Here is a 14,185-nt window from a genome sequence, read left to right as displayed (position 1 = left end):
GTATTAAGAAACTGTCCTATACAGATCACCTTAGAACCCTGTTTTTATACTTAGCCTCCTAGAGGTCATTGAAAAGCAATGTATGTTTGGCATGTAAAGCATCCTTAGATCCAGCCCTGATGCTTTTGTACATCCGCAAAATGAGTAGCACCAGAAACAATAGATCCAGGGACATAAATAGAACATGCTGGTGAGACAGATATATGACTCAAAGGATTCCCATGTTCTGGATTAGGCTCTCCCATCCATATGAAACAGAACATCTTTAACCCTATTCAGATGTAACCTTGAGCATTGGATGGGAAATACCAAATTCATCCCTGGGCTGCCACCCATATCTCTTTTAGACAGAGATCAACAGGAAATATTCCATAACTAATGTCAGATGGCTAATCATAAATTCATCCCTGGGCTGACCCCCATATATCTTATAGACTGAGGCCAATAGGAAACATTCCCTAACATACTGCCTCCCCACATAACTTTTTAGCAACCTCCTAACACCTCCCTCCTAACAAACATAGCCCCTATTCAGGACACACATGTTACCACGGTATGCATTTGGGTAGGGTTGCTTGGCTAGGCTTATAAAGGCTGGTGGTCATCTGCAAGTATATATACTTCAGATACACATTTTATTTCTGTAACTGCCACACAGCATTCACACACATTTTGTTTCCCTTCTCCCTTTGGTCATATACATCAGCATTTCTGTTTCCCCTTAGAGTTCTATGAGGAGTGCTCAAGCTTCCTTTACATTCCACTATGGTTGTTCACAGGCCCACCTCTCATACTTAGAACCTTTACTTCATTCCTCTGCCACCTTACTCCTCTTTGAAATACTTATCTAAGAGCAAGATACTTTCCTAAGTGTTTGTCTTCAGTTGTGTCTTCACAGCACTCCCCACTTTGCTGCAGTTTTCTACAATATATTCATGTTTTATATTTGGATTTTGTATTGATTACTAAAAGACTGAATACTAATGCAGAGCAGTGTTTACTTACTTTGGGAGCTATTATTTATATTTATGAATCTGCATTTGTTTGAATATTTTTATTTATTTTATTTATTTTACATTTGTTTACCGGGTTGGTCTGACTGGATACATATCCTTTTTCAGCAGAGACCCGGGGAGAAAAGCTCCACATTCACAAAGAAACAAAAAATACATAGAGTAACATCAAAAACATTCAAAATACAGAGAGACTCATTGCAATAACATTCTATTAAGTTGCACAGTTATAATTTTGAGTAGGACCACAGATATTGAGATAGGTTAGGAAGTAAGGAGGTTTGCTCTATTAATCCCAAGGGAGAAGGCAAAATTTTCGTTGACAAGTCGAATCTATGGTTATAGGAGGGAGCAATCTAAGGGAAGCAAAATTGTATAAAGAAATAGGTTTAAGGAAACTAGAGAAGTTTTAGGAGAGGAAGTCCTATAGATAATACTGAGAGGGTGGTAAGGAGCCATTGTGTTAGTCAGGATTGTCACAGGGGCATAGCCAATGTGCCTTAAGAAATGACTTGAGACTGGTTTTAAAATGGCTGATTGAAGTTGTAAGTCTTAGGTTATTGGGAAGGGAGTTCCATAGCCTTCCAATAGAATTGGCATAGAGAGCATCACCTCCTGAGTTATTTGATTTCCTGGTTTGTACCAGGACACTATTGGAGGATCGGAGGCAGTTAAGGTTGGAGTAAGGGGTCAGGAGTTGGTTCAAAGAGGGTTTTTTTTCTGGTTCCTTAATTATTTTAAATGCTTCCGTAAGTTGTTTGAATTTAAGAAGATTAGGTAATTCTAACCATTCAAGTTTCTTAAGGTTGAGACAGTGATGAGTACGGTAAGGTGATCCAGTCACGAACTTAGCGATGTGGTTATAAGCAACTGAGAGTTTGTTGAGCTCATTTTTGTTGAGGAAGGATAGGACCGGGGATGAATACAGTAACATTATTGGCTAACAGTATGTATTACTGAATGAGAAGCTGGTTCAAATATAAATATCAAATAACCTTGTAGAGAATGCAGTGATGTGTTTAACTAACATTCACATAAAAGCACAGTTATAAGTCTATTGAACAGTAATTGTTGGTTATGATACATTGTATGTCACTGTTGGTTTGAAATGTATCTTGGCAGGCAGTCTATTTGTAAATGTTGATGTTATGTAGTCCTATCTCATCGTAATTCTTGCTGGATGGGTTCGGAGCCGATTTTTGGCTCTGACTTGGCTGATACTAAAGCTTGAGAGCTTTTACTGGCTCTAGGCTAACCCCTATCTCATGGTGCCTCACAGCAATTCCCCAGATCTCATTTGCTGTGAAAGCATCGAGGTTGTCTCCTTTCTGGCTTGTTGGCTAAGTAGTAGATTTTTTGATAAATCTTGATATATTTCTCTAGTTTTTTCTTTATTATTCTATCTAGATAGTTATTATCCCTTACCTGTGTAATTATAGTGAGCGCTTGATCCCCTGTCCCACTTTCTAAGGATTGTACAGCCCATTTTAGTTAGAGGGCTGCAGTTGCCCATTTAAATTAGAGGGCCTTTCCTCTCTGTATGCTAGACCATCTTCTATAAAAAATATATATATTTCTTCTCTTCATAGCTTTGCCTCATTGTTATTATTGTTGTTATTGTTGTATTGGTTAGCTTTGTTTTTTTCTTTCTCAGCAATATGTCCAATACAAAGACAGAGAACATAAGGAACACTGCTTTTTGGATTCAAGAAATGCAATGTGTTCCCAAAAAATGTCATTGACTGACAGTCACACCAGCTGTGTGTACTGCCTTGGAGAGGCTCATTTACAAGAACCCTGTACTTTCTGTCATGCCTTCAGTACTAGGGTTCCCTAGAAATGAGAGAAAACCAAAATTGATTGACAGGGGTCTTATGACTAGTTCCTTCCAGGATCAGCTAAAACTTGGTCAGACAGTTCCCAAAACTTTGAAGAGAAAACCTCCATCAGTTCCAGCTTTGGAGTCATCAAAGAAGTCTAAAGCGATGGAGCCGAGGAGTTCTGGCTCCGATTCTGCTTCTTCTGTCTTGGTGCCGTCTGTTTCCTCATTGCTGAGACAGCCTTCAGTATCAAGACATCCACCAGTTCTGGACCCTATCTCACCTACTTTGAGATCTCCTATATTAGAGAGGAGGAAGTCTCCTTCCATCTCTACTCACTCTTTCAGGGCACTTTTGGTTGAGGATATCGAGCGGGTGGTGAAGAGGCTGCTCTGTGACCCAGCTCTGGCTAAAAAGTTAGCTCTTCCAGACCCAAAGGCTTTGAAGCCATCCCATCTTCAGACTACTGCTCCTCCTCCGACTGCTTCGCTCTCGGAGTCTAACACTTCGGGGTCCTTCTGTGCTGGATCCTTTGGTTCCAAGAATTATTCCTGCTTCCTTGGAACTGATAACTCTATCCTCATCGGTTCAGTATGGAGGTGAGTGGTCTGGAAGCCGATGCTCTTGAGCCGACTCTGAGAGAGATAGTCACCCCGTTTTTTCTTTTGAACTGACCCTCCCTCTCAGTGCTTCAGCTCAACTGAGCTTGGTTCCCATGTTTGCTTTGGAACCTGTCCCTCCATTTCCTTGGAGCGGAGGTCTTCTTTGGAGCAGGGTGGAAAGGCTTTTGAAGCAATAGAGAAAGCTTTGTCCAGTGCCAAAGCCCTGACTTTGGACCCGGTGTCCCACCAGCAGCCGGTAGCAACCTCTTCTCCCCCACCTCCCCCTCAGCATAGGGAACCAGAGACTCAAGGAGCCCCCATTGTAGGCGTCCCCTCTTCTGAGACCTCCCCATATTATCCCACTGGGGAGCTCCCTCAGAAGAGACTTTGTAAGAGGAAGCACATTGACTCACCTGACTATGTCACATCAAACACTGATTTGGATGAGTCAGAAGGATCCCCAAGATCCCCCTCTGAGGATGGCTCTTTTGCAGACATCCTTGAAATCCTTAAATGGAGGAGTGATTGGAAGACCTCTAACCCTACTGAGGATGAATCAGTTTACCTTGAGGCCTTTGGTTCCCGACCTTCCACCTCCTGGATGACACCGCCATATGACCAACTCTTGGGGGTCATATCCCAGAAAGCTTGGACCTCCCCAGACACAGTGGAGGCTGTCCCGAGGAGGCCAAACAAATTTATGACTGCTCCGGAAGACAAGTCTTTTCTTTCTAAGGGAGTTCCCGTGTATGCTATGGTGGTAGCAGTGGCCAGAAAAAGGAGTTGTCTGAGACATCTTCAAATATCCATTCTCCTAATAAAGAGTTCAGGATGATGGATAGGTATGGAGAGTACCTTCTCTTCAGTGGCATTTACCTTACAATCTCTGAATTACCTGTCCCATTTTACTAGTCTTCAAAGGGATCTCCTGAAGGAGTAGGGAGATACCCTTCAGGGTTCAGTAGCTCCGGGATCCACTGACAAGGTATCTGCACAGCTCTCTACTCTTACATCTATAGCTAACTCCTCCATGAGGCTGATTTCCTATGCAGCTGATGGAGCAAGCAGGGCAGCTGCAACAGGAATTTCTCTTAGAAGACATTCCTGGATGCGTCTATCCAACTTCACAGAATCCTTTAAGTCTTCCTTTACCAACGTCCCCTTTGATGGTTCAACTCTTTTTGAACTGCAGGTAAAAGAGACTTTGACCAGGTGCGAGCAGGAAGGGAAAACCTTATCTGCTGTTGGAGTACATTTCTCCCTTCCTTCTAGACCCTATCCCAAGGGTCAAACAGGAGGGAAAATGTGGTACCGTAAATCCCAAAAAGGTCTCCCTCAGGCAGAAGGTCAACCCTTCCCTAGAGGCAGAGGGGGAGGGTATAATGGAAGTTGCCGCCCTCGTGGCAAAGGAGGTCCGCAACATCAGGGAGATAGAGATACTTTCTATGGTCATCCCTTCCACCACCCCTGAGGGGATGCCCGACTGTCTGTCTCTGGAGGAAGTAGGGGTCGCCTTTCACTGTACCCAAGCATCTGGCTAGAAATTTCCCAAGATCATTGGGTACAAACTATAATTTCCAGAGGCTACCCTATTTCCTTTGTTTCCAATCCCCAGTAAACTGGTCTCTACCAGATGTGCCATCCATTCAATTAGACTGTGCAACATCAGAGGTCATCTTGTTGCTTCAAAAAAAGAGTCATCCAAGAAGTCCCCACAGAGCAAATAGGATCCGGAACTTACTCACGATTCTTTTTAGTTCCAAAAAAGACAGGGGACTGGAGATCAATTCTAGATCTCAGCAAACTCAACAAGTCTGCAAAGAAATCGAAGTTCTGTATGATCACTCTGCAGTCAATATTTCCCTTTATCGGGAAAGACAATTGGATGTGCTCCATAGATCTTCAGGACACGTACTACCATATCAAAATGTACAGGTGCTCCCGAAGACATCTACGATTTTGGCTGGGAGCCAGTCATTTTCAATTCTGAATGCACCCCTTTGGCCTCACTACAGCTCCCAGAGTGTTCACCAAATGCATGGCAGTGGTAACGGCTCACCTGAGACATCAAAGATTCCAGGTGTTTCAGTACTTAGACAACTGGCTCCTCACTGCTACCACCAAGCACCAACTAATCAGAACCAGGGATGAGACTCTATCCTTGTGCACCAGATTAGGCATTACAATAAATCTAAAAAAATCAGCCTTATCTCCATCGGAGTCCATTGTCTTCTTAGGCTCAGACATAGACTCAACCACCATGACAGCAAAACTGACACCAGAAAGGATAGAATCGCTGCACAACCAAGTCAGATTCTTGCTGCAGAAAGACAAAGTACAGGCCAGGATAGTCCTTCAGGTTCTAGGGACTATGGCTTCCACCATTCTCTGAGTTCCCATAGCCCATCTGCACATGAGAGTACTTCAGTGGCTACTATTTGCCCAGTGGTCAATGTAGGATCTCCCCTTGTCTCACCAAATACTCATCACAAACTCCTGCAAGAAGGATGTAACATGGTGGTTACATACGGATCAATTTTATCTAGGTCACCCACTTGGTCCCACTCAACAAAATGCAGTCTTGACCACAGATGTTTCCCAGATAGGGTGGGGGGACATTACCTGGGAATGACGGCCCAAGGTATCTGGCAGGATCGCGAGAACCACTTGCACATAAATGTTCTAGAGATGAGAGCGGTGCTATATGCTTTGCAAGCACTTCACAGTTCTCTTCCCACTGGGACAATTGCGATTCAGTCAGACAACATGTCTGTAGTGTGGTACATAAACAAGCAAGGGGGAACCAAATCTTGCCCACTTTGTTGAGAGGCTCCAAGAGTATGGAAATGGGCGATGGACACTCAACGCTTTCTGGTAGCAATGCACATTCCAGGGAAGTCCAATGTGATAGCAGACAAACTAAGTTGAGTAGTTCTGATGCCTCACAAGTGGTCCCTGAATACAGAAGTTGGGGAAGAGATTTTCCAAAAATGGGGCCAGCCTTGCGGCGACCTATTCACCATGTACATGAACACCAAATACAGCAACTACTTTACCCTAATTCCACATCCAGGGATGTCACCCAGGGATGCTCTGGTCCACAATTGGCCTCCGGGACTCCTTTATGCCTTTCTGCCCTTTCCTCTCATACCAAAAGTCATTCAGAAAGCAAAACACCAAGTCTGGTTCCCCTTCCTGTGGCCCTATCTCTTGGAGGAACCATGGATTCTGGAACCATCTCCAGACCTCCTGATTCATCAATCAGAATAGTTCCAGCCTACCATCCAAACCCTGAAATTGACAGCATGGCTGCTCCAATTCCACGAATAGCCAGGTGTATTCCCATTTCCCCTACAGTCAAACACATCCTGATTTCTTCACACAAACCTTCCACAAGGAAATTATATTCTAGTAAATGGAAAAGGTTCTACTTTTGGGCAGCAAACCAAGGCATGGATCCCTACTCAGCTCCCATAGAGTCTATCCTGTCCTTCCTGGCCTCCATTTTTCAGAAAGGAGCTGCAGCTGCTACCATTAGAGTTCAGTTAGTTGCCATCTCTTTATCATTTTGGCTACATGGGAAATCCAATCATGTCCCACTCTTTATGCAAGACCTTTTTGAAAGGAGTCCTCCTTCTCAGACCTCCAATCAGGCAACCACCGGAGCCCTGGGACCTCAACCTAGTTCTCATCTTTAATTTCTCCACCCTTTGAACCGTCTTCTTCATCTGATTTGAAATTGTTGTCTTGGAAGACATTGTTCTTAGTAGCTATAACATCTGCTGTGAGAGTCTCTGAATTAAAAGCCCTCATTATTCAACCTCCTTATATTGTTTTCCGCAAGGATAGAGTCTCACTCAGAACTAATCCTTTCTTTCTTCCAAAGGTATGATCAGAGCATAATTTCCAAAGGTATGTTCAGAGCATAATCTCAACACAACTATCGAATTACCAGTTTTCTTCCCAAATCATAGTAACAAGTCAGAATACAAACTACACCAATTAGATGTCTACAGAATTCTCAGGTTTTACCTGCACAGAACTAAAGGTTTTTGAAAATCGGACCAATTGTTTGTTTCCTTTTCAGACAAAAACTAAGGCTTTCCCGTCTCTAAGGTCACTTTGTCTAAATGGCTGCCAGACTGCATCTCATTTGCTTACAAAACTGCTGGCAAACAATTACCTGCTAAAGGACAAGCCGTGTCCATTTGGATCCAGTTACTGTGCTGTCCCAATACCTTACTACAGCCTGTGCAGTATTTTACAAAGTACGTCCTATGACATGACCCTTACTGATAATTACTCACAGCTGTATTTTGCAATTGTACTGAATTAACTTTGGCCCCTGAGTCAGGAATGCTAGCAGCCAGAGTCCTCTCCAAGTCCAGTATTGTCTATCTCTTTCCTTCACTCACTGCTTTCCTTAGCCTTCCCTACTATTTTTTTCTGCCCTCTGTCACCTGTTGTTATACAACCACTGAACACCAGGTGGCAGTCTAACCAGGACTTTACCCTCACCCCCCCTTCCATCTGTTCTAATTCGCCCCTGTACACTATTCTTTCCAGCTTCTCCTCCCTTACCCTCTTGCATAATCACTCCTATATTTCTCCTTCACTGCCCCTAACCTCTACTCCTATCACTGCCTACCATTAGCAGACTAGTATGCAATTTTGTTTCCTCTCTCTATCCTTGGTCTACAACTATACCTGCTCTGCTTGAAGCCACTCACCTGCTTCATCTTCTCTGTCTGGGGTGCTCTGCTTACTGATTGTCTCCTTCACTACTTGCTGTATCCCGCTTAGTTCGCCCTACAGGCTCACTCCGCTCCCCTACCCCACCCCCAATTCCCACCCACCCCCAGTGCTGTTACATTTATACTTAACAAACCACACCTACTATACTTCCTATCACAACACCACAACTACATAGTTATAAACTCCTCCCCTTATCTCTATACCTTATCAGCACTAACCTACCCTACTCTTCTATAGCTTCTCCTTCTTACTCCTCTGCTTAGCACACTCCCTCATCTCCTCTATCCATTCTCCGCAGCTATAGCCATTACTCTTACATCTATCACTATATTCTTCCTACCCCTCTATCTACTTATCCTTCTATACCATATCAATTAACCTATCCTACACTTCAACTATATTCTAAACCACCTTTGACTTTACATTAACCTTACTCTGCCATTCCAAATGGCCTACTCACATAAACCTTTGCTTACATACTTTTTTCTGTCTTGTTTATTATTTATATTTCTAACCTCAACCTATACCCTCACTGCCTATGAGCATTATGTGCTGGCCCATAAAGTGTCCCATCTACAAACTCTCCCAACCTTACTTCCCAACTGCCTCTCTCATTGTAACATTACCTCTACCTCAGCTTATCTGCATCCTAAGTTCCATAGATGTACTCATGTTACTTACCTCCTCAATAGGTTAAGCTCACCCAAACTTAATAAAATCTTAAAAACTTATTTGATACTATCCAAAAACATTCTAACAGGTGGTGACATTCATCCTAATCCTGGCCCAACACCACTAACAGGTGGAGACATTCATTCTAATCCTGGCCCATCCCCACTAAATGTCAGTCTACAAAAACAATTGCATAACAATGCTTCCTCCTCTTCTAGATTAGATAACTCCCTCAGAATAGCACATCTTAATATTCATAGTATCAACAACAAAATTAGCCAACTGCATGCTCTCCTTCAAGCCCATGCATTCGACATTCTTTGTCTAACAGAAACTTGGCTAAAACCTATTACTCATGACCAAGAAATAATCCCACCTGGATACAATATCCTTAGATGTGACCGCGCTTCAAAAAAGGGCGGCGGCATAGCAATCTTGTTCAAATCTGAACTCCTTGTTTCTCCCTGTGATGTAGCACTACCCTCAAATACCAATGCTGAGACCCTTACTGTTCAACTCCAAATAAATAGCTCTAAATTAATCTATATAATCTGTTCATATATCCCTCCAGGAAATAATATTACCACCCTAGAAAACATACTTAGTAGCCTATCCACCCACCTTCCTCAAGAAACAATAGTACTAGGAGATTTTAATATAGATTGGACCTTATGCAATTCTTCCAACCCTAAGACCCATATAAATCTATTTGGTTTCACTCAAACAATAAATACTCCCACTAGAATCCATAAGCCTAGTACTAAAGAAACTACTCTTGACTGGATACTAATTAATAGTCACCCTGAAACTTACTTGACAGGATCTCTCCCAGATGACATTAGTGACCATATTCTAACCTACATAGTTAAGCAAAAGAAATCTAGCCCCAAAGACAACAATTTTATCACGTATCGATCTAATAAACACTTCCAATCTGAGAACTTTATCAAGGAACTAAAAGCCTGCAATTGGTCATTACTAAAACTACTCAATCTGGATGAAGCTATCTCCTTCTTTAATTCTACATTCCTTCAAGTTCTAAATAGCCATGCTCCCATTCACTCCTCCAGAGTCAGGACCGAAATAACTCCTTGGCTTACAAAACAAACCAAAGAAAAAATGTTCCTACGGAACAAAATTTGGGCAAAATGGAGAACCTCCAAATGTCCAGCAGATCACCTCTACTTTAAACAGTTAAGAAATGCTGTCAAAAAAGATATAATCTTAGATAAAAAGAACTATTATTCCCATCTTCAACATTCAAACTCTAAAAATCCTCAAATGTTTTGGTCTGGCATTAATAAACTTCTCAATCCAGGCCAGGCTAGAACTCCTTCTCCCAGCTCTATCCCCCATAACAACCTTCTGCAAATAGCAAATGCTTTTAACAACTACTTCATTGAAGCCATTCAAACCCTTACTAAAACACTATCACCCCCTACCCCCACTCCTACACAACATACCAACGATTCTCTGCCCCCTTTCATTTACAACCAGTACCAACTACCTTTATCTGCAAACTCCTTCAAAAACTTAAACCCTGCACCCCTTCTGCTGACTGTCTCCCAGCAGAATACCTTCAAATTGCTGCTAAAGCCATCACATACCCTGTTTCTATCCTTATAAACAGAACTATCTCAGAAGGTTACATCCCTTCCTTATGGAAAATCTCCCATATAATCCCCTTACACAAAGGAGGTAAATCCACTGATATCTCCAACTACCGTCCAATTGCTTTACTCTCCCCTTTAGCTAAAATCATGGAAAAATGTATCCACCATCAACTACTTCAGCACCTTCTCCACAATAACTTGCTTGCTAATTGCCAACACGGTTTTAGGCCCTTTCATAGCACTACATCTGCCCTGCTAACTTTTACTGACTGTATTAACAAGAATCAAAACAACAACTCTCTCTCATCTGCTCTATTTATCGATCTATCAAAAGCCTTCGACATGGTTAATCATAACCTACTTATCAATGCACTAAAAGCCCAATATCTTGACCAACAAGCAATCCTTTGGTTTAAATCCTATCTTGAAAACAGAAAACAAGCAGTACTCTGGGACAATAAACTATCCCCATCCCTCCCAGTGGACACTGGAGTACCCCAAGGCTCTATCCTAGGACCTCTTCTTTTTTCCATTTTCATTAATGATCTCCACACTGCTTTTCCTCAAACCACCTGTATACAATATGCTGATGACTCTACGCTTATCTGTACTGCCAAGTCTTCCTCCTCCCTCCAGACCCTTACCCAAACTGTATTTAACAAAGTAGAAAAATGGTTTACCCAACGCTGCCTCCTCATTAACCCCAAAAAAACAAAACTTTTACTTTTTACTCCCACACAAAAATCCCCACATATCCACTTTACCATTACCTCTGACAATGGTACTTGTATTTCCCCTGACTCTACTGCTCGTCTCCTCGGCATAACTATTGACCATAATCTCAGCTTCGATGTCCATGTTAACAATACTATAAAAACCATCAATAAAAAACTAGGCTCCCTGTATAGAATAAAACCCTTCCTTACCCCACTAGCTAGGAAATCTATTGCCCAGACTCAGCTTACTTCTACCCTGTTCTATGCTTCTGTCATTTATACCAATCTATCTAAGCTTAACCTTTCCAAACTGGAAACTAGATACAATAATATTACTAGACTTGCCACTGGCTTCCCTTATAGAACCCACCACTGTCTCAACCTTCAACAACTCAGTTGGTTAGAACTACAAAACCAACTACAATACAATCAACTGCTGATTGCACAAAAAATTCTGCACCACCCCACCAACACCCCTATCCTATCTAATCTGATCTCCCCATGCAAAAATCTTACAACACTACGCTCAGCTAATAAGTTACAGATTGCCAACAATATATCTAATAACAAAGCAGGAGATTCACTTTTTTCCAGTGTTGTTGGTAGAATCTGGAATAAGCTTCCAAATACACTCACTTCTCTCTCATCTACACAACTCTTTAAGAAACACCTCAAACATTACCTAAAAAGACAATGGCTTTGTCCCTGCTCAAAGCCTGATTGAAAAATACTCTTCACTTTTTCTCCCCCGACTCATCTCATGCTTTATAACAAATACCCCACCTTGAAAGTCATTGACTATCAACTACTAACCCCTTCTTACCTGCATTTTGTCCTTCCTGGTCTCTATTTTTCTTTTTCTTACTTATTGGTTTTTATTTTTTCTCTCAAATGAATGTTGATGCTTAATTACTATGTTTAACTGTTGCCTGATTATATTTGTAACCCCTCTATTGAATTAAGACATGTTTATCTCCAAAATCTACTCTAATGTCTCTGTACAGTATTCACAAAATTTAATTTCTTTACATATTATGCTGTATAATTTAAGATAGTCATTTTTTCTAAGTTTTTTAATGCCTTAATGTATTTGTGCATGGAGCTTTTCTCCCCGGGCCTCTGCTGAAAATGGATATGTATCCAGCTAGACTAGCCCAGTCAACAAATATAAAATAAATAAATAAATAAATAAATAAATAAATAAATAAATAAGTTAAAGGCCATTCAACCAGAGCAGTGTCTACTTCATATGCCTTTAGATCAAAACTCCCAATTGATACCATTTGTGCTGAAGCTACTTGGCCAAGACCTCATACCTTTGTCACTCATTACAAATTGGATTTGGCCTCCCGGGACAGGTCAGCCTTTCGATCCACTGTGCTGAAGAGTCTCTTTGCTTGAGCCACCCAGGATAAAAGTGCTAGGGACGCTGTCCCATCCAGCAAGAATTATGGCGAAATGGGACTACATAACATAAAGAAATTATGTACTTATCATAACGTTCCATGTTTATAGTCCATCTCGCCTACATTCTTGCGTCCCACCCTCCTTCCTCCTTCCTGTTTCCTGGAGGAACTGGTGGACTATCCTTTATGCAGTCTGACCTTGTTGTAGTTGTCTGTCCACTTGGCATGGATAATAATACAAAGTATTCTGTTTGTATGTGCATAGTTATTGATAGTTTACTAACTATTATGTACCTAGTTACTTTCTTGCAAACAAGATCTGGAGAATTGCTGTGAGGCACCATGGGATAGGGGTTAGCCTTGAGCCAGTAAAAGCTGTCGAGCTTTAGTATCAGCCGAGTCGGAGCCGAGACCATCCAGCAAGAATGCAGGCGAGATAGACTACAAACATGGAATGTTATGGTAAGTACATAACGTCTTTTTTTGATAAGTTTTTGCTGCCTTTTAGTGTATGTTGCAGCTGAAAATGGTCTTTGAACTATTCTACTTAGCTGATTAACAAAGATAGAGAAATACATGACAAAATAAATACTTTGTGAATTTGCATGTCTTTTGGTAGAACAATTAATAAACTAAATACTTCTGTGTTAACACTCAAACTTGCTTATCTCCTGTAATACCTCTCTCTATTGTATTTGTTAAGTTGCTCCCACCCATCTTATACACCAGTCTTATCTCTGTAAAGTCTCAGTACAAGACTGGTAAATTTAACGTTTGTGAATATCAATAGAAATTCTATTATACTGACTATTATGCTATGTATTCACTGAAACTACATTATAAAATGTTGGTGTCACTTTCGTAATTTGGATTTGGAACAGTACTGCTTTCCGCTCTACGGCTTTTTTTGTTTTGATTACTTGGTTGCTAGTGAAAGCCACACTTTCTTGGTTTTCTACATTATAAAATGTGTTATTGTAAATATTAATTGCATTAAATATGATGCCTTGGAGTTTTTTTCCCTGGGCCTCTACTGAAAAAGGGCATCTGTTCCCAGTCAAACTTTCTCAGTAAATAAATGACAGTAAATAAGTGTTAATAAATAAATTAATAATATAAGGAGGAAAATAACTGCAAACAACCCACCAGATAAATGCTCCGTCATACAAAAGAGAAAAAATGAAGCTCAAAATTGTAAATGCTACAACGAAGCAACCAGGCAGTCCACCAAAGGTTTAAAAATGTAAAACGATGTTTATTGCGAGCGCTTTCGCTAAAAAGCTTCTTCAGACCAAAAAAAAAAAAAACATATTACAAGCAAACAGTACTTTGCAACAATATAAACTCTTTCACACTGTGCAATCTGATGTTTTATTTTAATCTTTACACTTGGTTATGTATTAGTATTCACATTTTTTTTATGTATGTGCCTCTGCCTTGTGGCCATGGATGTGACTGAAAGGGTCTTCACTCACCCACTAAACAAAATCCAAAAAATCAGTCAGTGAAGTAATACTGTAAAATCTGAGGAATTGTATGCTGCATAATTTGTTAACCACCATACAGATTCACATGAAAGAGAAAGCAA

Source organism: Protopterus annectens, chromosome 11.part0, assembly GCF_019279795.1.
Source record: "Protopterus annectens isolate FY-2018-M chromosome 11.part0, PAN1.0, whole genome shotgun sequence".
Taxonomy (NCBI): Eukaryota; Metazoa; Chordata; order Ceratodontiformes; family Protopteridae; genus Protopterus; species Protopterus annectens.
The sequence above is the reverse complement of the archived record's forward strand: the minus strand, read 5'-3'. Positions refer to the sequence as shown.